Below are 24,407 nucleotides of genomic sequence, written 5' to 3' on the forward strand. Positions count from 1 at the left end.
TAGTTTCTCATCTGTAAAATGAGAAAGTTCCATTCAATGAACTCTAAGATTCCTCTCAATCTAAAAAACCTGTGATCAATTGCTCCCATTCATCCTGAATAGCGATCATCTTTTCTTTCATCTTCCTCTTGTCCCCAATATAGTAAAATAAGTCTCTTTTGTCTTCCTTAGCATTCATCACCAGCCTCAGCTGTCTCTGACTGGTAGAATGCCAGTCAGCTGGGCAGCCCCTATGACTCTGCATGCTCTTTTCTTATGGCTTTGGGGCTTGGGCTTAGAAGGCTTCTCACAGCAAAGGGGCTGTCCAGAATCCTCTCAGAAGAAAGGAAGACATGAATGGTGGCAATTACTATTTATTATAGATTTCACACCCGGATGATTTGGAATGCTCCAGTGCCAAGGAAAGCTCTTCTTATCATTTGTGATTTCATCACAAAGAGACCCAGCTGTGCCTGGATTGTGCAGGTAGAGCCAAGATACCATATCCATAGTCAAACATACTTTTAGACTTGCCAGGAAATGTTCTCAGCAATAATGAAACCTCTAGTCCTGGGGAAACAAAGGTGAAACCTATTGAAATGGGCATATATTTCAGGAAAAAAAAGGCATCTTGCTCAGGAGTGACATTTGAATGCTAGTTATCCCGATGATTTTTGCTGGGTTTTCGTCTCTGACATTTTATGACCATGGATAAAGATTCTCAATGTCCTGGAGACTCTCATTCCTTTCAAATATAAGATGAGCATGATTACTCCCCATAACATCATGTAATTTGAGGAATTTTATTTTCATCTTCATTTTATATTATCTTAGTTAAAATTCAGTCAGAAACCACCTTTTTTACCAATGAAGAGGATGAGGCCCATAGAACTTTCCAGAAAGACCTCAGGAGGACAGAAGATGAACTGAATGTTCTGACTCTCTTTCTACCATGTGACAATGAGGGTAAATAGGGGGAGATCCAGTGAGTCCTCCAAGATCACAAAGCTCTGTCATTAAGTACAAAGCCAGAATTGGATTCTGGAAAGCTTCAGGCTCCCCAACTTGTATCAAATCTTCTAGAAAATTTTGCCTTCATTTTTGGTGGTAGCAAAGTAGATGCCTATCAACTGGAGAATAGCTAAATAGATAGTAGTGCACGAATGAGTTGAACTATTACTGTGCTATAAGAAATTATGAATATGATGAGTATTAGAGAAACATGGAAAGATCCTGAGTTGATGCAAAATGAAACGAGAATGATAACAACAATGTAAATAAAAAGAAAACCACAAAATAATCAAAAGTGAGTGTTGCAAAACTGTAAGAGAACAAGCGTGGGTTCACTGAAGAGATATGAGAATAAACACCCACTCCACTATTACAGAGGTGGGAGAGCCAAAGACATGGAACATTTTATATGTTTCCAGAATTTTTTGATCTATTAATTGTTTTTTATTTTTTTCCCCCCTTAAAACTTTTTTTATAGAGGCTAGTTCTCTGAGAGGAAGTAGCAGGAAGTAAACTGGGAAAAATTCTAGTTATATATGAAAATGTATTTTAAAAGAATGTTTTGCTTACTTTTGGGCATGGGAGTACACACTACAGTGTATGTAAAGGGGAAACCTGGTGTATCTTCCATATTGTCAAAAAATCATTATCTTTCAATCCACTTGTATTGACCCCATCTTAATAAAGTTACTGATAAAATCATGTGGCTTATTCATTTAACAATTATGTTATGTATAACATGTGTGCAAAGCAATGAACTAGTTACTAAGGCAGAAAGAAAGAAAAAGAAGGTATATTCTTGCCCTAAAATAAGGCATATTCCATTATTCATCCATAGTGTGACATAATAGGAAGCATACTGTCTCAGAGACAGAAATCATCTGATTTTAGTTCCAATTCTGACCTTTTAGCCAGGTCCTGTGAGTAAATCACTTAGTCTTTCTCTGCCTTGATTTTCTCATTTGTGAAGTGGGGATGTTAATATTTGTCCTTCCTATCTCACGAAGTTGTCAGGAAGGCACTTTGCTACCTTTAAAGGGCTGTGTGAATGGGAGTTATTATTAGTAGGAGAGGGAATGCAGGCATATAAATAACTATAATCCAAAATAGAACATGAGAAGGGCTTAAGGGAGGTACAAAGTGTTATGAAAGTACCACTTTATAGGAGGGAGCTAAGTCCAAATCTTAACAACAATTACAACCCCTATGCAGTAGATGAACTTCTACCACCCCCATCTCCTAACCCACTCCCACCTACAGTTTTTCAGAGAAGAACTTGGTTTGCAGAGGAAATTCCCCTAACAATCAATGCATAGCAGAAGTCGAATGTTCCCCTTTGTGGTTCAATCTACCGAAGAGAATATACAGTTTCCCATACTCTCTCCACAGCAGGAATGGACATTATCTCTATTGCAGACCACCCAAAGACTAAAAACAGAAACCAAATAAATAGACATTCAGTTTCTGCATCTGTTAAGAGTTGAGGAATCAGCAATTTATAGGCAAAGTCAAATTAGCCTTACAGCTGCCCCTGGAATGAATAGTTGCTTCATCCTCCCTACCCCCACTTCCCATCACTGTAAGAGAAGTATCAGGGACTTTCCCCAATGCGGGCATGGGCATTCACAGTAGAAGTGAGAGTGTTTAAACCATGGTTGAGTGGAGTTATTCTGGATGTAAGAAAAACATCAGAAATTTTCCTCGATACTGGTATTGGGGCAGTTGCAATAGAAGTGAGAGTATGTAAACTGGGTTTCCCATGTGAGTAGAGTTTTTCTGAGTGTAAGAAAAGCATCAGGGACTTTCCCCAGTGCTGGTAGTGAGATGCTCAGAGCAGAAGTGGAAGTGTCTAAGCTGTGCTTCCCCTGGTGGAGTGAAGTTACACCAAATGGATTTTAGAATGTGGTGCTTCACAAATGTGTGGAATGCCTGAAGCACATTTGCCTTATGTGCTTGCCAGTACAGGCTCCAAGTGAATGTGTTTGCCAATATGATGTTGGAGTGAGTAAATATGTTTGCCAATATGAAGTATGAATTAGTGTATACTTCTGAGAATGGGAATCAGTACACATGATGATTTAAATGTATATTATCTATATGTACAGACAAGTTCAGGGAAGCATTTTTTTCCTGTGGGTCTCCTGTGGGGTAAGAGATGGGTGTGTTTTTGTGTGGGGTAGGGAGAATGGGTACTGAGGCAGACTTCTAAGTCAGTGGAGCTCATAATGTAGAAGTCCTCAGAATTAAACATAGGTCCTAGAATTGGAGGATGAAAAGATATATACATAAATATGCATTTATATATATATCCATATCCATATCCATATCTATATCATCTATACCTATCTAATCTATATCTATATCTAATCTATATCTATATCCATATCCATATCTATATCATCTATCTCTATCGATAGAGATAGAGATAGATGATATAGATATGGATATGGATATGGATATGGATATAGATATAGATATAGATATAGATATAGATATTTCCAGATCAAGGCAGCTTTCCATCAAATAAGACCTGCTTGAGGGTTTGTCAGAGTGATTGAAAGCTCTGAATCAAGAACTGATCTCCATTGTGCTAAACTGGAATTTCTATTGATAAAGTGTTGACAGATCTAATATTTAATTTGGTTCAATTCTTAGCCCTCAGTAGATAGTAAAGTGAAAGAGACAACCCAAGAAAAGAGACAACCTGGGGACCCAGGATCTGGGTGTGATGGAGTGAATCTGTCTTAAGAAAACTGATCTTCAGATTCTTATCACATCAGCATCTAGAAACATCTCTGATATAAATAATCTTCAGTCTTATTATTTATTTTTCTATTATTTATCACATATCTTTATCTATCTATCTATCTATCTATCTATCTATCTATCTATCTATCTATCATGTGCAAAGCATTCCCAAACTGTGGGATATGCTAAATTAATGACAGAAGCAATAAAAACAACTTCAATTAGAACTGAAATTTCTAAAGGATTTTCCACAGAAATGGACAGTAGAACATGGAAAGTTTAAACACTATAATGCTCTTATTGCAGATCAGAAAACTGGAACTCTGAAGTGATTCACTGATCATCACTCAACTTGAAGCAAAATTCAAACTCAAGTCTCCTGACACTAGGCTCAGGGCTCTGTCTCCTGGACCCTGTTGATTATTATGGTTTGAAAGCAGGGGGAGTTACATGAACTTTGAAGTAAATAATGTCTTGCATATTCCACCCAACTGCCCACCCCTCCATAAAATCATCTTGCTTGCCTTCTCATGGTGTGGAAAACAGTTGGGATGGAGAGAATTAAGAATTCAAAATTTTTTAAAATGAAGGTTAATTTTTAAAATTTAATTGGGAAATATTTAACTAATAACATTAAAAAAATAACATATTTAATAAAAGTACATTTAAAATAAAAGTACATTTAAAAATCAAACCTAACCCCCAAACCTCATTATCTTTCAGAAAAACATTCAGCTCACAAATTAAATGGCTATAGAGCTTGAGTTCCATGAGGATAGAAACTATCTTTTATTTCTTTTTGTATCCTCAGGGCTTAGCTCCTTGCTTGGGACAAAACAGGTTTTTAATAAATGTTTATTGATTGACTATAGACCACCAAACCAAAGTGTCATTTGCCTAAGAGGTAATTTTGCCATCTTTCTATGTATAAGATAGAAACTGGGTTTCTCTGGTGTTAGAAATACAGTGTCAGTCTAGGACCACAATCAGGGATATGTAAAACCTTCTAGAAACCCAAGAGGGGCCTTGTTGATAAGCAATGACACAGAAAAGAAGTGAAAAGAGAGACATTTCCTACTGTGTGAAAGAAAATTAAATACCAGGTGCCCAAATGTCCTGACATAACAACAGTCTTCCTTTTGGGGACTGAAAGGAAATTAACTGTATAACTCTTAGGTACATAAGGAAGAAAGAGTTAGAATACTACAATACTATATGGTTAGGAGGTAATCAATTGATAATTGAACGTGAGCTCCGAGGTCACTGTAATGGAAGCAGACATACAATCTTGCCTCTTTTTCCTCAGAGTACTTTGTACCAGGGCACAACATTGGGATGTTGGGGGGGGGGGGTACAACAGAGATGTCCTTATCTTGGTAGATAAGGAGAATTTCAGGCAGTCTCCTGTAAAACCTACACTTTAGAAGAATAGATTTCAAAAAGTTCAGAGGAATGATTGATAATAGCTGCATGACCTAAAACCTGAAAAGGTGTTTGGGACCCAAGAGGGAACAGAGATGCTCCACAGCCTCAGAGGTGATATGGAACAAGCCCTATCTGAAACACTGGAAAAGTGACCATCCAACCTCAGGTTTTAGTCACAGGGAATTCACTCACTATCATTCCAAGGACACTCATTGTACCTCAATTCATCTCTAATTGTTAGCAAGTTATTGGGTTGTTTTTTTTTTTTTGGTGGAAAGTAAAAATCTTCAGCCTAGAAAGGATAAAACAAAAATGATTGAAGGAATTTAAGCCTGCGATTGAAGAGGAGATAGCGAGAAAACATTTATTTGCCTCTCAATGGATTTAAGTTATCACCTAGGTTAAATAAATTATATTTTAGAAACCTGAAGGCCAATGCTTAGCTTTTGCAAGGAATCTTTTAAGAATAGCAAATGGAAGATATGAGGTGGGACTAGGGACAAGGTCAATATTTTCCTGATTTTCAAAAAAAGGGCAAGAAGGTGGGTACTAGAAATGATAGTTTGATTAACTTTTTTTTGACAAGGCAATGAGGTTAAGTGACTTGTCCAAGGTCACACAGCTAGGCGATTACTAAGTGTTTGAGGCTGAAGTTGAACTCAGGTCCTCCTGATTCCAGGACTGGTGCTCTATTCAATAGTTTAACTAACTGAATGTTAATTCCTGGGCAGGCATAGGATGGGAGAAACCTGGAACAGATTTTTGGATAGACAATTTTCAAGTAGGTAAGAGGGAAACAGAGACAGACAAACAAGGGATAGAAACAGAGACAGAAAGAATTAGATCAGGAGACATAACAAATTATTTCAGCAAATCATATGAGAAAATAATATCCTTGTAGAGAAACTGGAGAGCTCTGAGCTGGAAAATAGTCATAACATCTGGCATTTACAGAGTACTTATATTATCTCATTTGATCCTCACAACAACCTTATGAACTATTTTCTATTATCTTACTCATTTTACAGATAATAATAATAATAATAGTTGTCCTTTGATTTTGAAGAAGACCACACCAATCAAGTTAATGGTAGCATGACTTACACATTATGGTTATCATAGTGAGAGATATGTTATATAAAAACATCCTTCTCATTTGCCTTTTCTGGAAGCATTTCACCCCATGACCTGAACTAATAGGAAACAAGTTCTGGTGATGATCTGAATGCTCCAGGAGTCTCTTGGCTCTGGAATATGGTTTCTTCTCCCATATCAGTGAGACATTTCTTCATTCCTACAGCACACGGCAAAGCTCTAGAATATGGTTTCTGGTGACAAAATAGCATCACAAAATAGTGCAACAGAGCAGTTAATCCAAATCTGTCTCTTTTTTGGACTGTCAGTAAGACCTTTCTTCTCAGAACTTCAACCATACTCCCCACAACCCCAACCCAAAGACATTAGTTTCTTGGAAGTTACCTGGTTGTCATGGGAATAGCCACTGGATTACTAGTTGGCATCATTTATGGTCAGAACTACAACATATTTAATTGTCTTTGAATCTCCGACTTTTAAACTTGATTAATGAAAATATTCTTTGGCAAATGCTTTCACTCTGCTTCATATTGCGCAGGTCCAAGATTTTCACTTCTAAGTGATAAAAAAGAACAACTCTTTTGAGGCCCTGTAATTGGAATGAGTACACTTTAAATCCTTTAATGAGGATCCATTAGAGGGCAAGTCTGGTGCCAGCAGCCAAGGTAATCTAGCTCCAATAGTGTATATTAAAGTTGCTGCAGTTGGGCTTGAGCTGGCAGTCTGCCGCCTGTCCCAGACCCTACCTCTTGGTGCTGAGTGTCGTGAGGGACCTGAAGCATTTACTTTGAAAAAATTAGAATTCAAAGTAGGTCCAAGTCACCAGGATACTACAGCTAGGAATAATGGAATGGGACCCCAGTTCTATTTTATTCCTTTTCAGAACTGGGGCCATGATGAAGAGGGATGGCAAGAATTTGTAATGTGCCTCTAGGGTGATCTTACAGATAAGAAAATGAGAGGTAAGTGGTAAAGTGATTTGAGCAGAGTCACACAGCTAGTAAGGGTCTGAGGCAGGATTTAAATTAAGTTCCTTTTACCTCTAAGTACGCTATCTTCTGTACCTCACAGTTGTCTCTTATACACACATATATATGCATGTTTGAATTAGTTGAATCACATAACCAATGATGTATTAATGATTAATATTTATTATAATAACTAATGTTTTTCCCTACTCTATTCAATATTTTTCATCAGTTATTTGTTTAAAATCTGTGTCATATTAATCATATTTATGAATGACTTAAAGCTGAGAATGATAGCTACAGGATGTATTATACTTGTAACAATTCAAGAAAGACTCTGAACAAGTTCATATGACAATCCAGGATCATTTTCTAGTTAAGCAGAAAGATAATAGGCATCAGTCAGATTCCTGTCCCAAATCCTCAGGAAAATGAGTAGTAAAGAGTAAGGCACTATACATAGTTAATTCTTATTATTGCTGATATTGATGTTTTTATCACTATTCTTATTATGAACAAGTGACGATCTTAGTTTGTGTTTGATTTTCCTTTGCTCAGAAAGCATATTTGGCAACTTGTTTTTGTGATTGCATAGAATGCATCCTATGGAAATTGATGAGTGGGGTCTCCTTATCCAGGAATTCTCTTGCTGGTGAGAATTCAGGAAAAGTTGGTGATGGGTCACAGTCAGACTTAGGAACTTGTCAGTGTCTCCATGATAGTAAACTGTGGCAATATGGGGCAAATCTGGCCTACCTCTATCAAGTTTATACCTCCAGGCTTCACTCTTTCTCACCAAATGCTAATTTCACAAAGGATCAATAGAATAGTGAATAAAGCCCCTTTATCCAAGCCTACCCAGCTGTTCATCTGGGGCAAAACCCTTGATTAGTGAACCTCAAACTTGACTGTGATTATTTTTGGTCAAATTTTGTACTGTGTAGATTTTGTACTATATAGATGCCACTGCCCACAGGGAAAAAAATCTTTTTTTAAAAAAAAAATAGCATTTTTTTCTAATTACAAGTAAAGTTAATTGTCAACATTTATTTTTATGAGATTTTGTTCTAATTTTTTTCTCCCTCCCTTCTCTCCTCTCCCCAAGATGCAAACAGACTGATATCAATTATATATATATATATATATATATATATGTATATATATATACATGATAAACATATTTTCACATTAGTCAATTGTGAAAAGGAAACAGATAAAAGGAAAAATCCAAGAAAAAGGAAAAAAACAAAAAAGTGAAAATAATATACTTGAATCTGCATTCAGATGCCATAGTTCTCTCTGGATGTGGATGGCATTTTCTACTATGAGTCTCTTGGAATTGTCTTGGATCATTATATTGCTGAAAAGAACTAAATCTGATTGTGCTCTTATTCTTGAGCTAGCCTCTTCTTTTATCACAGGATTTTAGAATTTAGAAGATACTTGACTACACATGTTTATATATATGTGTGTGTGTGTGTGTGTGTGTGTGTGTGTGTGTGTGTATTATAGATATCTGAATTAAATTTTTCTCTGTATCAGATTTGCCTGTTGATCATCTTTGACTTGAAGACCTCCAGGGACAAGGAACTTAGGATCCCTTTCCCCCGGAACTCTATCCTCAAGCAATCCATTCCACCTTGGGATAACTCTAATTGTTAGGAAATTTTTCCTTACCTAAAGCCCAATTTGTTTCTTTGGAATTTTTAACCACTTCCTCCAGTTCTAGATAATTAAATTTCTTCTTCTGGGTAAAAGACCTAAATATACATAAAGTTAGCTCTTATGTCTTCTTCTTGCCTCCCCAAATCTCTAGTCTAAATATTTTCAGTTCCCCTAGTTGATTCTAATATAGTTGGATTTCATAAGACTGTTTACCATCCTGATTGTCTTCCTCTGGGATATTCAGCTTATTAGAGTCCTTCTTAAAATATGGTACTCTGAATTGGACTCCAAATGTAGTTTGATTGAAACAAAGTACAGTGAGACTGACTTCTCTAGAGTATCCCTCTCTTAATGTAGCCTGATTTAATCCCTCCCCTTCATTCTTAAATTAAAAGATGAGGAACCTGAGGTACAGAGAGAAGCAATTAGGTAAAGGTCACAGAGAGATTAAATGATAAAGTTTGAATTTGAACCCATGTCCTCTGATTATGATACCACATTATCTCCTAGTGTCTCAAGACTATTCAACTGCCAGATAAGCCATCTGGGCTACCAATCCTGGCTTCAGTCTCAGAATTCACTGTTGTCTAGCTCTTTTCAGTCTAAGGTTTGTATTCCTAGCCAATAAACTTTGTTCACCTGTATAGTTCTGCCCTACCTTTGCCCTGTGTTTTATATTAGAATGTCTTGGCTATAACTTCCTTCTATCAAGTTTCAATCATCACCATGGAGATGAAGCAACTATAGCCCCTACTATGTCTTGACTCCAGGAGGAATACTACAAACTTAACTAAATCTTACCTCTCACATGCTATGGTACAGCATTAAAGCTTCAGTTCCTTAAATTGAGCCCTGGTTATTACAGTCAACTTAATTTAGTAAACAGCTTGGATTTCCAGGAATGTAAAATACCTACCAGGAGTCCATGTCTATGTCTGAGCTGAAAAAAAATCATTTCCCATTTAACAATCCTTAGTCAAGAGAAGAAATATTTCCCAAAGCCCTTCTTTACCCATGTGTCCTAGCAGTGGCTGCTAGGAGGCATTATGGTGAATTTAAAAGAAGTCCTGGGCTCCTGTCCAGGCTTTGTTACTAATTCACTCTCTGACCTTTGATGAATCATTCACGTAAATCCATTGTGGAGAGCCTCAGAAATCACCCAGTCTTACAATGTTGACAAATTATTATCTAGCTTTTACTTTTTTAGTCCTAGAGCTGAAAAGGACACCAAAGATACTATGGTCTCCCTACTTCCATTTTCGTTGGTTCTTGACCTTCATTATTGAAGAAAAGCAAAATATCATTGTTAGAGTCAAGTTACAGTATGTCTGACTGTGGCTGATGAAACCAATAAGAGCTCAAAATGTTCTGCTACAGGTCAAACACAAATATTTGATGTGAACATTTTGGATGATTCTCTAAATTTGTATTTCTTATATTTCTTTTGAGCTTCATCAGTTCTGCTCTGTGTGGGCACATTGTGTTGAGTGGTCCTGTGCTAGTGTCTCCCCTGTCCAAAGTTCTTAAGAGCATGTCCTTTTATCACTTTTTCTGACCATGTGAGCTCTTGCTCTGTGTGAGTCATTCATAAATTAGTCTTGGGCAAGCATTCGAAAAACATAGCCAACTCATACTCTCTAGTAGAGTTTAAATGTATGTCAGTTTAGTTCAAGAAAGGACCTAAGTGTCTGATATCTTATCCTGCCAGATGATCTTTAGAATCTCCCTAATACAATTCAAATGGAAGTGATTCAGTTTCCTGACATGGCATCAGGAGATTTTCCAGGTTTCACAGGTATACAACAATAAAGTCACCACAAAGGCTCTATAGATTTTCATTTTGAAGGGCAGACTAACATGTTTTCTTTTCCACACTTTCCTTCAGAGACTCCCATATGCAGAGCTAGCTCTTACAATGTGTGTATCAATATCATTATCAATATATATACACCTCTGGAAAGTACACTGACAAGGTAAGTGAACCCAGTACTCAAAACTTCTCTATTGCTGTAACTGGTGCTTCCATGTGTAGATGGTATGGCACTCACTGATGGAGCATCTGTTTTTTTTTGTTTGTTTGTTTGGTTTTAGGTTTTTGCAAGGCAAATGGAGTTAAGTGGCTTGCCCAAGGCCACATAGCTAGGTAATTATTAAGTGTCTGAGACTGGATTTGAACCCAGGTACTCCTGACTCCAAGGCTGGTGCTTTATCTACTACACCACCTAGCCGCCCCTGTTTTCTTTATTAATTGTTAAGTTAAAATTAGTCCAAGTAGAAAATTGATTCATATTTTGATGCATCTCAACTTCAGAGACTGAATTGAGTACACAGTCACCTGCAAACATACAAACAAAAAAACCATGCACCAATATTCCCTCCACTTTGTTTTTGGCTTGTAGCCTTTTCAAGTTAAAGAATTTATCATCAGTGCAGTAGATGACCTTGATGCCTGCATCTTTCTAAGCTTTGTACTTTATTTTTGATGGAGTTAAATACTGAGTTTTTAGAGACAGACGAGCTACCATATTGGTAAATATGTGGAGTTCTCATTTTTCCTTCAGTGGCTTCTGAATTTCACCATCATTTTATCAAGCCCTTGTTGATGTTTTTGAGTGTTTTGACTCAGATGAGCAAAGGCAGTGCTGTATACCAATTCTGTAAAAAGTGTCCACACCTTTTCTGCTTGACTGTTAACCTGGTTCAGCTTTCCCTTCAAGTTAGCAATAAACTGTTTATACTCAAAGAAGTTCTCTAATCTGCTGACATTAAAATTCTAGTAGTCATTTTGCCTTGGGGCTATCACTTTTGTTGAATGCAAATATTTAACTTAGAGTGGATAAGTCTATGATCAGTCCAGCAATCTGCGTCACACATTGCCTTTTTCACTCTCTCATATTCTGTCAGCCTCTTCTCCTTACAATGACAGAGTCTAGTAGATGCCAATATTTGCTGTGAGAGTGCATCATGGAATTTTATTATGTTTAGGTAATTGGAAGATAGTGTTGAATGAGGTCTTGAAGAGAACAAGTCTTCAATAGTGAGTGATCATTGATGTAGTAGTTTCCATCTTCATTCCTTCCAAGGACTTCTGCCCTATCTGGTAGTTTGAGCCTAGTCTAGCATTAAAGTCATCCAGAATTATAAGCTTGCCTTCTTTTGTCACATTGATGATAAGGGTCTCTAGGCCTTCATAAAATTTTTCTTTGAGCTTCTCAGGTTTCATCACGGTGGAAGCATAGGAAGTGATGATGGTGATGTGATATTTTCCTGCAAGTGGCAATCTCATTGTCATGAGCCTGTTGTTTACTCCTTTTTGTATGCGTACAAACTTTTTGACTAGATTAGTTTTGATTGCAAAACCTCCTCCAGCTTCATGGTGCTCTCCTTCACTGTGGCCACTCCAGAAAAATATTTATCTAGTTCTGACTTCAGTAAACTGGCCTTCATTTACCAGCCCTTATTTCACTCAGTGCTGCTATTTGGATATGATGCCTGCTGAGTTCTCTTGTACTAAGAGTTATTTATCTTTTAGGTCTATTGGATCTTGTGATGTTTATGTGTGCACATTCCAAGTACTGATGATGATGACTGGAATCATCTTTATTTATTTTTAATATTTATTTATTTATTTTAGGTTTTTGCAAGGCAAATGGGGTTAAGTGGCTTGCCCAAGGCCACACAGCTAGGTAATTATTAAGTGTCTGATGTCACATTTGAACTCAGGTACTCTTGATTCCAGGGCCGGTGCTCTATCCGCTGCGCCACCTAGCCACTCCTGGAATCATCTTTAAAGAAGTTTTTGTACTTTTTTTCTGTGTGTGCTTTGACTGCAGGGTAGGCAGGATCCTCACCTGCTACAGTAATCAGGCCAGGGTTGGATAAGCAGACAATTTTTAGGACACCTTTTCTAGTCTCTTTCTCATACTAGATCCTTCAAAATCTGCTCAGATACCTGGGGGGTTGTCCAATTTCACTGCTGCTTTCAGTGGGGAAACGACCCTATGGCTTGGGCTGCCTATGTGCAAACTTGTGACTACAGCTCCCAGTATATCTGCTCCTGCTGCTTTATCACTTGCCTGTCACCATAGGACTTTGAGATAGGAATAATAAAGTGTATGGGTGATGTATTTTGATTCACGCATGGATTGCATTTAAGGGAGGTAGTGTGACATGAAGTCATAAGCCTCACTCTTTCTTCCAGAGTCATCACAATCCAGGGGTAGGACAGAGTCAAGACCCTCAAATGGTGGTGACTCAAAATGCACTGGATGAACTCAATGTCTTCAGACTATCTAAGATCTAAGTACTCCACAGCATCTGCTTCTATAATCTTCGTGTCTGTTAGAACAAATTATTCTCATCTGCCCATGCCATTTTGGAAAAATCTTCACATGTGTGAGACAGACCTCTCAGTTACCCTCAACCTGGGTAAGTAATGGTGTACCAGGATATGGCCACTACACATTCTACAGCTTCTTGCAGTCAGAGTTAGATGACTCAGGTAGATAGGAGGGGCGGTTGTAGGATGTGTTCAGGGAAGACTAGTACCTCTGATGTGAGGGTACTTGTCTTTTTCTGAACACATCCTACAACCCCCACCCCTTCCATTTTACAGATGCAGAAATTGAGCCTCAGGGAGTTTGTGATCCATGAAATTAATATCAATAACAAAAAATATGAAACTGCACACGTCTTCTTTCATAAAGCAGGAATGAAGAATGTCTCTCATCACCAAAGTTATCTCACCAACTCTTCCTTCCATTCATATGAGCCTTCATAAGAGAACCAATCTGCCCTCCTTCATTTCCTTCACTAATTAGGAGAGCCTTATGCAAAATGTTCCAATTTTGGATTTCAGGTTACATTTAAATTGAACCAGTAGTTGACTCTTGGCTAGTTTTACATATTGCTTTTAATTCTCTAGGAATAAGCAATTCTTTCGCATGGTAGTCCTTCAAAATACTTGAAAATCGCTATCATATTTCACTGTTTTTTTCTTCTAAACACTATACATATCCATGTCCTATAAGCAATGGTCAGATAGCACAGGCTATAGTAAACTCACTAGTCACTCTCCTCCAGGCATGTTCCAGCTCCTCAATGTCCTTCCTAAAATGGATCAAGAAATCTAGTGATACACTACAGTGGCTTCTTTTATCTCTGAATCACAAAATGGGTAATCTGGAAGCCCAATTGCAATAATAAAGAGGGTTTACAGTAGAATTAGTGTGGCTAAAGAATGACCATAGATTCATGTAGCCTACAAGTGTCTGAGTCCAGAGGCAGCAAGAGTAGAGAGCCCCCTGGGAAAGTCTGAGGATGGCTAAAAAGCTTCAGAGTGGTGACCTTGGAAATGTTTAGGTTCAGCAATATTCTGCCCTGAAATACCATGGGAGATCTGAATATTAGCAGACTAAGCCTCAAAGGTTTAGCTCTGTGAGGTAAAGACCAGTGCTAGAACCCCAAAAATTCAGAACAAGACCCACCCAAAAGTCTAGCAGGAGGTAGAGTCTAACCCTGGCACAAATTTTCAGTTCCTATATCCATGAGACAGCAAGAAGTTATAAGACAAAATCAAAAGGTTGGACAAAATATAAACAAAAAAGTACATCTGAAATTTTAAAAAATGAAAACAGATCAAGTGGGGATCAGTCAAGATCATAAGACTTTCTGAAAGTCATGATTCAAAAAAAGGCCACTAAATTTCAAGAAATCCCTACTTAAAACTGCCCGAATCTTTTAGAACTAGAAGGCAAAATCAAGACAGAAAGAATCTACCAATCACTTCTTGAAAGAAACCTCAAAAGGAAAGTCATAGCCAAAAACAAAACTCCCTCATTAAAGAAAAAAAAATAACACATATATCCAGAGAGAAGCATTACTTCAATAAGGATCACACAAGATCTAGCAACTTTTACAAAATTGAGAGAGGATATTGGAATATAATAGTTTCAAAAGGCAAAAGAAACATGCATAATCAAGAATAACAACTCTACAAAACTAAGTATAATCTACAGAGGAAAGGGAAATGAATCTTTAGTAGAATATAGGACTTTCAAGTATTTCTGATTAAAAAAACTCAAATTCAGTAATAACTTTAATTAAAATATAGGAGTTAAAATATTAAGAAAAGGGACAACTAGGTAGTGCATGGAGAGAGCACTGGCCCTGGACTCAGGAGGATATGAGTTCAAATTTGATCTCAGACACTTAATAATTATCTAGCTATATGACCTTGGGAAAGTCACTTAAACCCATTATCTTGCAAAAAAAATATAAAGAAAGTCAAAGTCATTTGGGTAACTGGAAGGATTTTTTTTTTTAGGTTTTGTTTTGTTTTTTTTTTTGCAAGGCAATAGGGTTAAGTGATTTGCCCAAGGCCACACAGGTAATTATTAAGTGTCTGAGGCTGAATTTGAACTCAGGTAGGTACTCCTCACTCCAGGGCCAGTGCTCTATCCACTGCACCACCTAGCCACCCCAAAGGAGTTCTTTGGTAACGTAACACTAATACTCTAGTTGAGGGAGAACAAACAAGTGTTCCTTCAGAGGCATAAATGTCTTCAAAGGGCTTTGAGTGAGTTAAATAAAAAAACAAGTCTTAAAAAAGAAAAAGTGTTAAATAGAGCAGTATATAGACGTGAAAAAGAAAGGAGACAAACTTACTAATTCTCAAAATTGGGAGGCATGAGAAGAATATACAAATATGAAGGGCAAAGGGGAAGATAAGCTATCAGATGAACCTTACTTTTATTTGAGATGGACAAAAAAAGATTGAACACAAATATATAGTCACATATAAAAAGTATGACTTGGGGAAAAAAAACAAGGACTGGGACAGTGCCAAAAAAGAAGATCATACTAGGAAGGGAAGTAAAACTAGCTTCCTGATCCTGAAAGGTGAGTAAAAGAGAAAAATAAAAGCAAATAACAAAAGAAGAAGGTGCCTTAGTTTTCCTTTCAGATAACTGACAAAAGTCTGGACAAAGTATGCTATATGGTATCATAAGAAATGACAAAAGGAATGATATCAGAGGATCCTGAGGAGTATGAATAGAGTAAAGTAAGCCAAACCTGGGGAACAATGTTTACAAAGATAGCTTTATTGTCACAAATTTTGAAAGACAAACCATATTTCCAAAATACCTATAATAAAGCATGTAAGTCCTGACAGAGAAATAATGAATACAAGATACAGAGACATTAATTTTTGGACATGGCCATTGTGTATAATTTTTTTTGGTCTTCATTAAACTTATTTATTAAAGAGGTCTCCCCCTTCCTTTTTCTCAATTTATTATAGTTGAGAAGAGGTTAGCAAAATGATACAAAAAAAAAAGAGGACCGCTGAAACATTTTTTTAGATGCATAGAAAATACAAAAAAAGCAAGTGGCATGATATGGAAATTTATGGTTTCATATATAATCATCTTTTTTTGTATTCTGTTGGGTGTGTGAAAATGCCCCCTTTATTTTGATGGGATTTTTTGTTTGTTTTTAGTTTTTTCAAGGCAATGGGGGTTAAGTGGCTTGCCCAAGGCCACACAACTAGGTAATTATTGTCTGAGGCCGGATTTGAACTCAGGTACTCCTGAATCCAGGGCTCGTGCTCTATCCATTGCACCACCTAGCCGCCCCCTATTTTGGTGTTTACATTCAATTTTTTTTCTTGTTTTTGCAAGTCAGTGGGGTTAAGTGACTTGCCCAAGGTCACACAGCTAAGTAAGTATTAAGTTTCTGAAGTTAAATTTGAACTCAGGTCCTTCTGACTCCAGGGCAGGTGCTCTATCTACGGCACTACCTACCTTCCCCTCATTCAAAATTTTAAGAAGAAAAAGAAAAAGGTAACACATGTACACAGACACAGACACACACACACACACACACACACACACACACACACACCCCACAGTTTGACCAAACCACACAGAATATGTAGTGTGGGGAGAATAATGCTGAGAAAGGAGAGTAAATTCAGAAAAGTAAGTTATAACTGGGTTTAAATTTACCTAATTGTTTTTTAATGATATTTTATTGATTCCAATTATATGTAAAAAGAATTTCTAATCATTTAAAAGAAATTTTGAGTTCCATATTTTCTCCCTTCCCTTGTTCCTCCTTCCCTTCCTTTTCCCTTCCTTAAAACAGTGAGCAATTTGATATTATATATTTACAATTATGTAAAACATAATTCTATATTAGTCATGTTGTAAGAGAAGAAACAGATTAAAAGAAAAACACACAAAAAATAAAGTTAAAATAGTATGTTTTGATCTGCATTTGGAGTCCATCAATTCTCTCTGAGGTGGATAGCATTTTCCATCATGTGTTTTTTGGAATTGTGTCTTTTGGAATTGTCTTAGATCATTGTAATGCTGAGAAAAAATTAAGCTATTGATAGTTGATCATTGCCCAATGTTGCTGTTCTTTTTTTTTTTTTTGGTAAGGCAATGGGGTTTCGTGTCATGCCCAAGGTCACACAGCTTGTAAACATTAAGTGAGTGAATTCAGATTTGAACTCAGGTTCTTCTGACTCTAGGGCCGTTACTCTAACCATTGTGCTGTCTACTTGCCCCTCATAATGTTCCCACTATGAATTTATCTAATTGTAATATTTATTGCCTTATGAAAGTATCATCATCATCATCATCATCATCATCATCATGTCCAATAAGATATTTAGAAAGACTTTGTCAAATGCTTTGCTGAAATCTTGGTAAACCATACATTCCCCCAAGCAAACACTCTTGTAATTCCTGTAAAAAAGGAAGGGGTTGAGAAAGTTAAACAAGATGAGTCTGGCCATCACTAGTTTTTAATGAAATAGTTGTAGCTCTTTTCAATTTCCTCTTTTCTAAGTGCATCTTCTTACCTAGAGTTCAAATTAGTTCCAAGACCTTGAGCTGTGCTAAGCCTATAGGTAGAGGTTGGGTGAAACTTCTACTTATAAGCTAAGAGGATGTGGATTATCACAGACCAAGTCAGAGATGAACCCAGCTCTATCAGTGCACCATAGAGGAAGAAGATGACAATAACATATCAAAACACAGAAACAAAAGTTTCTTATATAACCAAGTAAGATAATTTAAGGAAAGTACCTGGCATACCTTGAAATACCATATAAATGTTAGCTATTATCTCTCAAGGGGCAGTTTTATTCAGACCTTTAATTAAGACTGTTATCATTGATAATCATTAATGAGAGTTGGTATGTGCTAGAGACTTTACAGAACCGTGATTTCTTTGCAAGCCCTCATATCTTCAGTGTTATCAAAAAAGAAAGCCACCAATGACTCTCCCAATTAATCTATCTCGTACATCTCCCTGGTCAAGTTAGTCCTTAAAAATCTTCAGTAATTCTGTGTCATTTAGCTGGTCATGTCCAAACTCATGCTAAGCATTCAAGACCCTCTATCATCTGGCACCACCTTGCCATTCTAGAATTCCTTTTTTACCTCCTCTATGTCCTAATCAAGCAAGACTACCCTCTGTTTCTTGGACACGCAGTGTAACTTCTAGCTTCCAAACCTTTGCTAAGGCTGTTCCTTGGAGTGGGTAGGTGGCGCAGTGGATGGAGCACTGACCTTGGAGTCAGAAGGAAGGGAGTTCAAATCCAGCCTCAGACACTGGACTGTTACTAGCTATGTGACCTTGGACAAGTCATATAACCCTGATTGCCTTGCGTCCAGGGCCATCTCCAGTTGTCCTGATTCATTTTCTGCCACTGGACCCCTGCCACTGGCTCTAGAGTAGAAAGTGAGGCTGGTGAGTTAGCGCAGTTCCCCCAACTCAAATCCAATTCATGTGCTTGTCATGGCATCATCTCTCTGATGTCATGATCTTCATCGAAAATGAAGGACAAACATTATTACTAAGGCTGTTCCCTATATCTGAAATGTCTGCAATTCCACTTTTCACCTGCTGAATTCTTTTCTACCCCTTTGGCGTCCATCTCCAATACCACTCCTTTTAGGAAGCCTTCGTGATCTTTTCAGTTTGTAACAACCTCTCCCTGAACCTCTAAATAGTACTTTGTTCTATAGTTTTCTAATTTATCTGTCATGGAAAATTGGGTTTTAAAGTCATCACCATTTATATATGATATAACTCCATAAGTCAGAGCACAGTACTTTAAAACGCTTTGTATCTTCCCTAGCTAGCACTGAGTCCAGAACTTACACAAGCTCTTAATAATTGTCTGTTGAATTGAATTTCATTGAATTGATAAAAAATAAATATACCTAAAATGTGACAGATTGAGAAAGAAAATGGGGAAAACAGGCAAGGTAGACAGACATACCAAAGCTATTTTACTCCCTTAGAACTATGTGAATTTCTAAAAATGTTAAGGTAATGGAATCTCAAGAACTGGCAGGGCAATTTCCAGACCTACTTAATTGCCAGATTCTAGATGATGGCCCAGAGTTCCAGACAGGATGGAATTCCAAGGGCTTATAGAAACTTGGATGCAGTGTCTGTTGTGTATATCTTGTTTTTTTTTGGGGGGGGGGGGAGAGATTAGCTAAGAAAAGGTTCTAGGCAAAATCACCAGACTGGATGACAGGCAAATAGGGAGGAACCAAGCGATCTAAAAGGAAAGAACAGGACACTCTATTATCCAAGAAGCTAAAGTTATTTATCTTCTGTTAAGGACATACCACTCTTTTCATCTGACTTAAGGGTTTTCATCAAAAGATCAGAAATTTATGGAATCTAGGTCTAGAAGGAAACTTTAAGAATCATCCTGTCTAGTCTCCTTGGCAGGACTATCTTCAAATTTAGGCCAAATGGCTATCCTATTGTAAAATATCTCCAGGAATGAGTTCCTAGGTTTCATTCAGTATTTAATCTCATTTTCCATTCTCTCATATCTAATTTATAATCTGATATCTTTCATATGAAATAGAAACACACATGTATATATACATATAAGTAGATATATATGTGTACATATACATATGTATGTGAATAGATAGGAAGGAGACAAGAAAAACTCCCTCAATAAGTAAGAAACTACCTCAATAAATTTTCTTAGAGCTGTTAAGTTAGTTGTCCACAGCCAATTTTTGTCAGTTAGAACTTGGACCTACATCATTGGACTTAGGAGTCTCTAGCCATAAAATCAGACTCCTTTTCTTCTATATTTAAAGCCTATTTTGTCTAGTCTCTGACCACGATAGCAGCACTGAAAAACTAGTCAAGTACACTATTTAATCATTCCTAAAAATATTGGAAGCTCCCTCTTAAATTACTCCTTCAAGATTCTAGGATGACTCTTGTCCATATTCATACCACAATATCATTCTGACTTTGGGGCTAGAGTAAGTATAACTATATGTACATTTGTGTTACTGTGCTGTAGTGGACCTCCATCAAAGACATACCCTGATTCTTCATTGTGATTTGGAGGTTATCCTAGACTCTTGAAGGTTATTTCAATAGGGTGTAATCTCTTGTCACATCCTACCATGCTAGTACTGTTTCAGACATGAACTTTTGTAATGGTACCAGTGTGCGTAAAGTTAGAGAAGATCATCAGGCTGACTGTAGGGCCATGAAATATTTTTGCCACAGAAATTCTCAAAGATCACCTTTTACATCAGAGATGGGTTGTAGCTATAGCAGAAACTCCCATACTATTAGACATAGTTCTTTTAATTTGTGAAGCGTGTATAGCATAAAGGTCCGAATCCAGGACCTCATTAGGGGACTAGACTCAGTTTCAGTCTTTAGCCACAAACTAGCTGTAGGATCTCAAACCAATTGTATAATTTCTCTGGGTTAGTTTTTGTGGCTAGAGTGTTAGACATTTCATCATGTGCTATCTTTCACATTTACTAGGGAGTGACTGAAGACAAGTAACTTAAGATTGAATTTCAATTTTTTTTCATATAAAAAACAGTAAAAGTAGGCATTGTGCCTACCTTCTTGTGAGTTCCAAATGAAATAGTTTATGCTTATTGTATATAATTTTAATAGTACAGTCGATAGAGTGCCTGGCTTGGAGTCAGGAAGACCTGCATTCAGTGTTGTCTCAGACTATTAGTAATTGTGTGACCTGGACAAGTCACATAACCTTATTTGCCTCAGTTTCCTCACATATAAAATGGAAGTAATAATAGCATCCAAGATTGTTGTAAGGATCAAATGAGGTGAAACAAATGATTTGTAACACAGTGTCTGGCTATCAGTATTATTATCATAATATAAATGTCAGCTGCTATTATCTGATAAAAAGGAGATCTAAGTATTTGGCATAGTGGAAAGGATATTGGTTTTGGGGACACAAAATCTGGTTTCAAATCTTGGTTCTGCTACCTTTAACTTGTGTAATTTTGGTAAGTCACTAGGTTTCTCTGGGCTTCAGGTTCCTCCTCTGTAAAATGAAGGAGCTAGCTGAGATGGTCTCTAAGATTCCTTTCAACTCTGTACCTAGTTATCAAGGTAGCATAATGAATAAAGCACTGGACTAGGAGACAGGAGGATCTGAATTCCATTCCTATCTCACATACCTAAAAGTGATGTGACTAAGTTACTTAACATTCTCAGACTCAGCTTGCTCACCTGCAAAATAGGGATGATGATGATGATGATGATAATAATAATAATCTCCCAGGGTTTTTGTAGGATAAAACAAGATAATAGTGGTAAAAAGAACTTTGCAAATCTATTTTAATTCTAGCTATTATCAATAAATCTGTGACTATATGACATTTCTAAAAACCCTTCTAGTGGTAAATATCTTTTTGTATCAGGTTCTGTGGGACATATAAAAAGTATATTGAACACTTTACTATGGATTCTCTGTATTATTTTAATCTTCTTAAAAATATGGAAACCAAAGTATTCATAGCATCACTTTTGGTGGTAGCAAAGAATTGGAAACAAAATAGGTGGTCACTATGGTGACCAAAATTATGATGATATGATAATGATATATGATATGATTGATATATTATACTATACTAGAATGTATTATAGTATACTACATAATTGTGACTATAATGCAATATGACTGTATTGTTAAGAAAAGGATAAAATTGAAGATTTCAGAGTAGACAGATTGATGTGGAATGAAGTAAATAGACTTAGGAAAACAGTATATACAAAATATCTCTAACAAGGTAAATAGAAAGAGCATTGAAATGAAGCTAAATCAAACATTACAACTTTGTGCTAGTTAAGCAGCAGACCATGAATCTGAATTCTTGGAAAGAATATGTTCCCTTTAATTCGATAGACATTTATTAAGCTCCTACTACTGGACATTGTCCTAGGTCCTGAGGGTAACAAAGGCAAAAACAAAACAGTTCCTGCGCTCAAAGAGTTTGTATTCCACTGGAGAAAAACAACACTTAGATAAGGAAATATAGAATATATACCAGGTAAATACCAAGTAATTTTAGGGGGCAAGGATGATCGGAGTGATCAAGAGGATTCTTTCAGAAGTTGGAACTTAAGCAGAATCTTAAGGGAGCTAGGGATTTCAAGAGGCAAAGATGAGGAGGGAGAGCATTCCAGGCATGGGCTGGCCCTGGGGACAGAAGATGAACTGTCCTCTTTAGGGTCAAATATCAGGGAGGAAAAAAATCAGCTGGAAAATAGAGTACCTGAAAGGGAATGATGGGAAATCATCAAAGAGGGTTGAAAGGCAGATTGTGAAAGTTTTAAGTACTGGCAGACTCTGGATTTTATCCTTGAGCTAAAAAGAAACTACAGAAGTTTCTTGATCAACAATGTAATGTAACAGATCTGTACAATAAAAAAAAAAACATGTTGGCCAATGTGGAGAATGGATTAGAGAGGGCAGAGCCTAAAGGGAGACATATTAAATTAGGAAGGTGTGGAATAGACCAGGTGGGAGGACTTAAAAACCTAGACTGGGGGAGAGAGAAGAAAATAGATGAAATGGTCAATCCCAAATTGCTGAGCTTTATTATTTCTGAGGGTCACCAAACTGGAAATGTGGCAACTGGACATCCTACAGGATCTTTTTTTGCTAACAGATAAGATTAATTTATAAATAAAGTAGCCCATCATTTGTGTTTAAGAGTATCACTAAAGTGGTCCAGGGTAATCCCTTCCAGTGTTTATTAAAGATAGTCTCTGTGCCAGATACCAAGAAAGTTTTTGCTTTTGTTTTCTCTAGAGGAACTTGAATAATTCAGTAGATTAAATCCTAGGCCTGGAGTCAGGAAAATCTATGATGTTCAAATGGAGTCTCAGACACTGAGTAGCCGTGTGACTCTGGGCAAGTCACTTAACTGCTGCTTCAGTTTCCTAATTTCTAAACTAGGTATTATAATAACTCCTATCTCCCAGGGTTGATATGAGGATGAAACAAAATAATAATTGTATCATGCTTAACACAGGACCTGAAATAGAGTGAGTTGACTATTATTATTATTATGATGATGATAAGAGGGAGTTTTCTCACCAGGGAGTTAATGTTCTTTTTTTTTTTTAGATTTTTTTTTTCAAGGCAATGGGGTTAAGTGGCTTGCCCAAGGCCACACGGCTAGGTAATTATGGGAGTTAATGTTCTAATGTAATCACAGGTCAAGTCTTTCTCCCCTTTATTCTCAATGATTTCACATTGTATTGGTGGTCCATTAGGACTCCCAGGTCTTTGGGAGGGAGATTGAAATAGATAATTAAACACTAAGATGTTGTGATCAACAGAAGGGCTGATCTTGGCAAGCCATTGCAGTATCTCTGCCAAGAAAATCCCAAATGGGGTCACAAAGAGTCGGACATGACTAACTCAGAGAATTATTTCCCCCTTTTAAGAAGCAATCTCTAAACTTGAATTTGAATACTGATTCAGCTACTTAACTACATTGGTGACCTTGGGTAATTAATCAAGCACCAAGTTTTTAAAAGTTTCTTTCACAAGCCAGTATTGAGGATTATCAAAACAAAAGTAGGTGCTTATATTCTAATGGTGGGAAATTAGAGAGGAAAAATGTGTATATTGATTCCTAGTCCTCAATTTTCTTTTTTTCTTTTTATAAGGCAATGGGCTTAAGTGATTTGCCCAAGGTCACACAGCTAAGTATTAAATGTCTGAGGCTGAATTTGAATTCAGGTCCTTCTGACTCCAGGGCCTGTGTTCTATCCACTGCACCACCTATCTGCCCCCCCCCCCCTTTTCACGCAATTGGACTCAAGCTTATCTTACATTTGATTTGAACTCAGGTCCTCCTGACTCCAGCTCTATTCACTGCATCACCTATCTTCCCTGGAACCTCTTTTTTCTAACTTGGAAGAAAAGGGTATTGAATTTACATGGGTTCCAAGGCCTCCCAGACATAAATCTTCTCCTTAAGTGATCTGCTTCCCCAGTGGCACAAACTAATATCATGTTTTTTTCTTATTCTAGTCAATCATTACACTGTAAGAAAGAACAACAAATGAAAAGCTGACTTTTTGTTGTTATTACATTATATAATTGCCTTCCTCTTGCCAAAGTGAAGTATTGGAATAAGATTGAGGCAACGGGCTCTTTTGTGTGTC

General features: G+C 37.0%; 1 long non-coding RNA gene across 1 annotated transcript in view; it reads left to right on the forward strand.

The window, feature by feature from the left end:
* LOC141491744 (uncharacterized) overlaps positions 1 to 10,862 on the forward strand; it is an 80,727-nt gene extending 69,865 nt beyond the window's left edge. Inside the window, exon 4 of the long non-coding RNA XR_012469739.1 lies at positions 10,777 to 10,862. This is a non-coding gene — a long non-coding RNA (uncharacterized LOC141491744). The remainder of the gene's footprint in view (positions 1 to 10,776) is intronic.
* Positions 10,863 to 24,407: the final 13,545 nt, after the last annotated feature.

This window comes from Macrotis lagotis, chromosome 6 (assembly GCF_037893015.1).
Source record: "Macrotis lagotis isolate mMagLag1 chromosome 6, bilby.v1.9.chrom.fasta, whole genome shotgun sequence".
Lineage (NCBI taxonomy): Eukaryota > Metazoa > Chordata > Mammalia > Peramelemorphia > Peramelidae > Macrotis > Macrotis lagotis.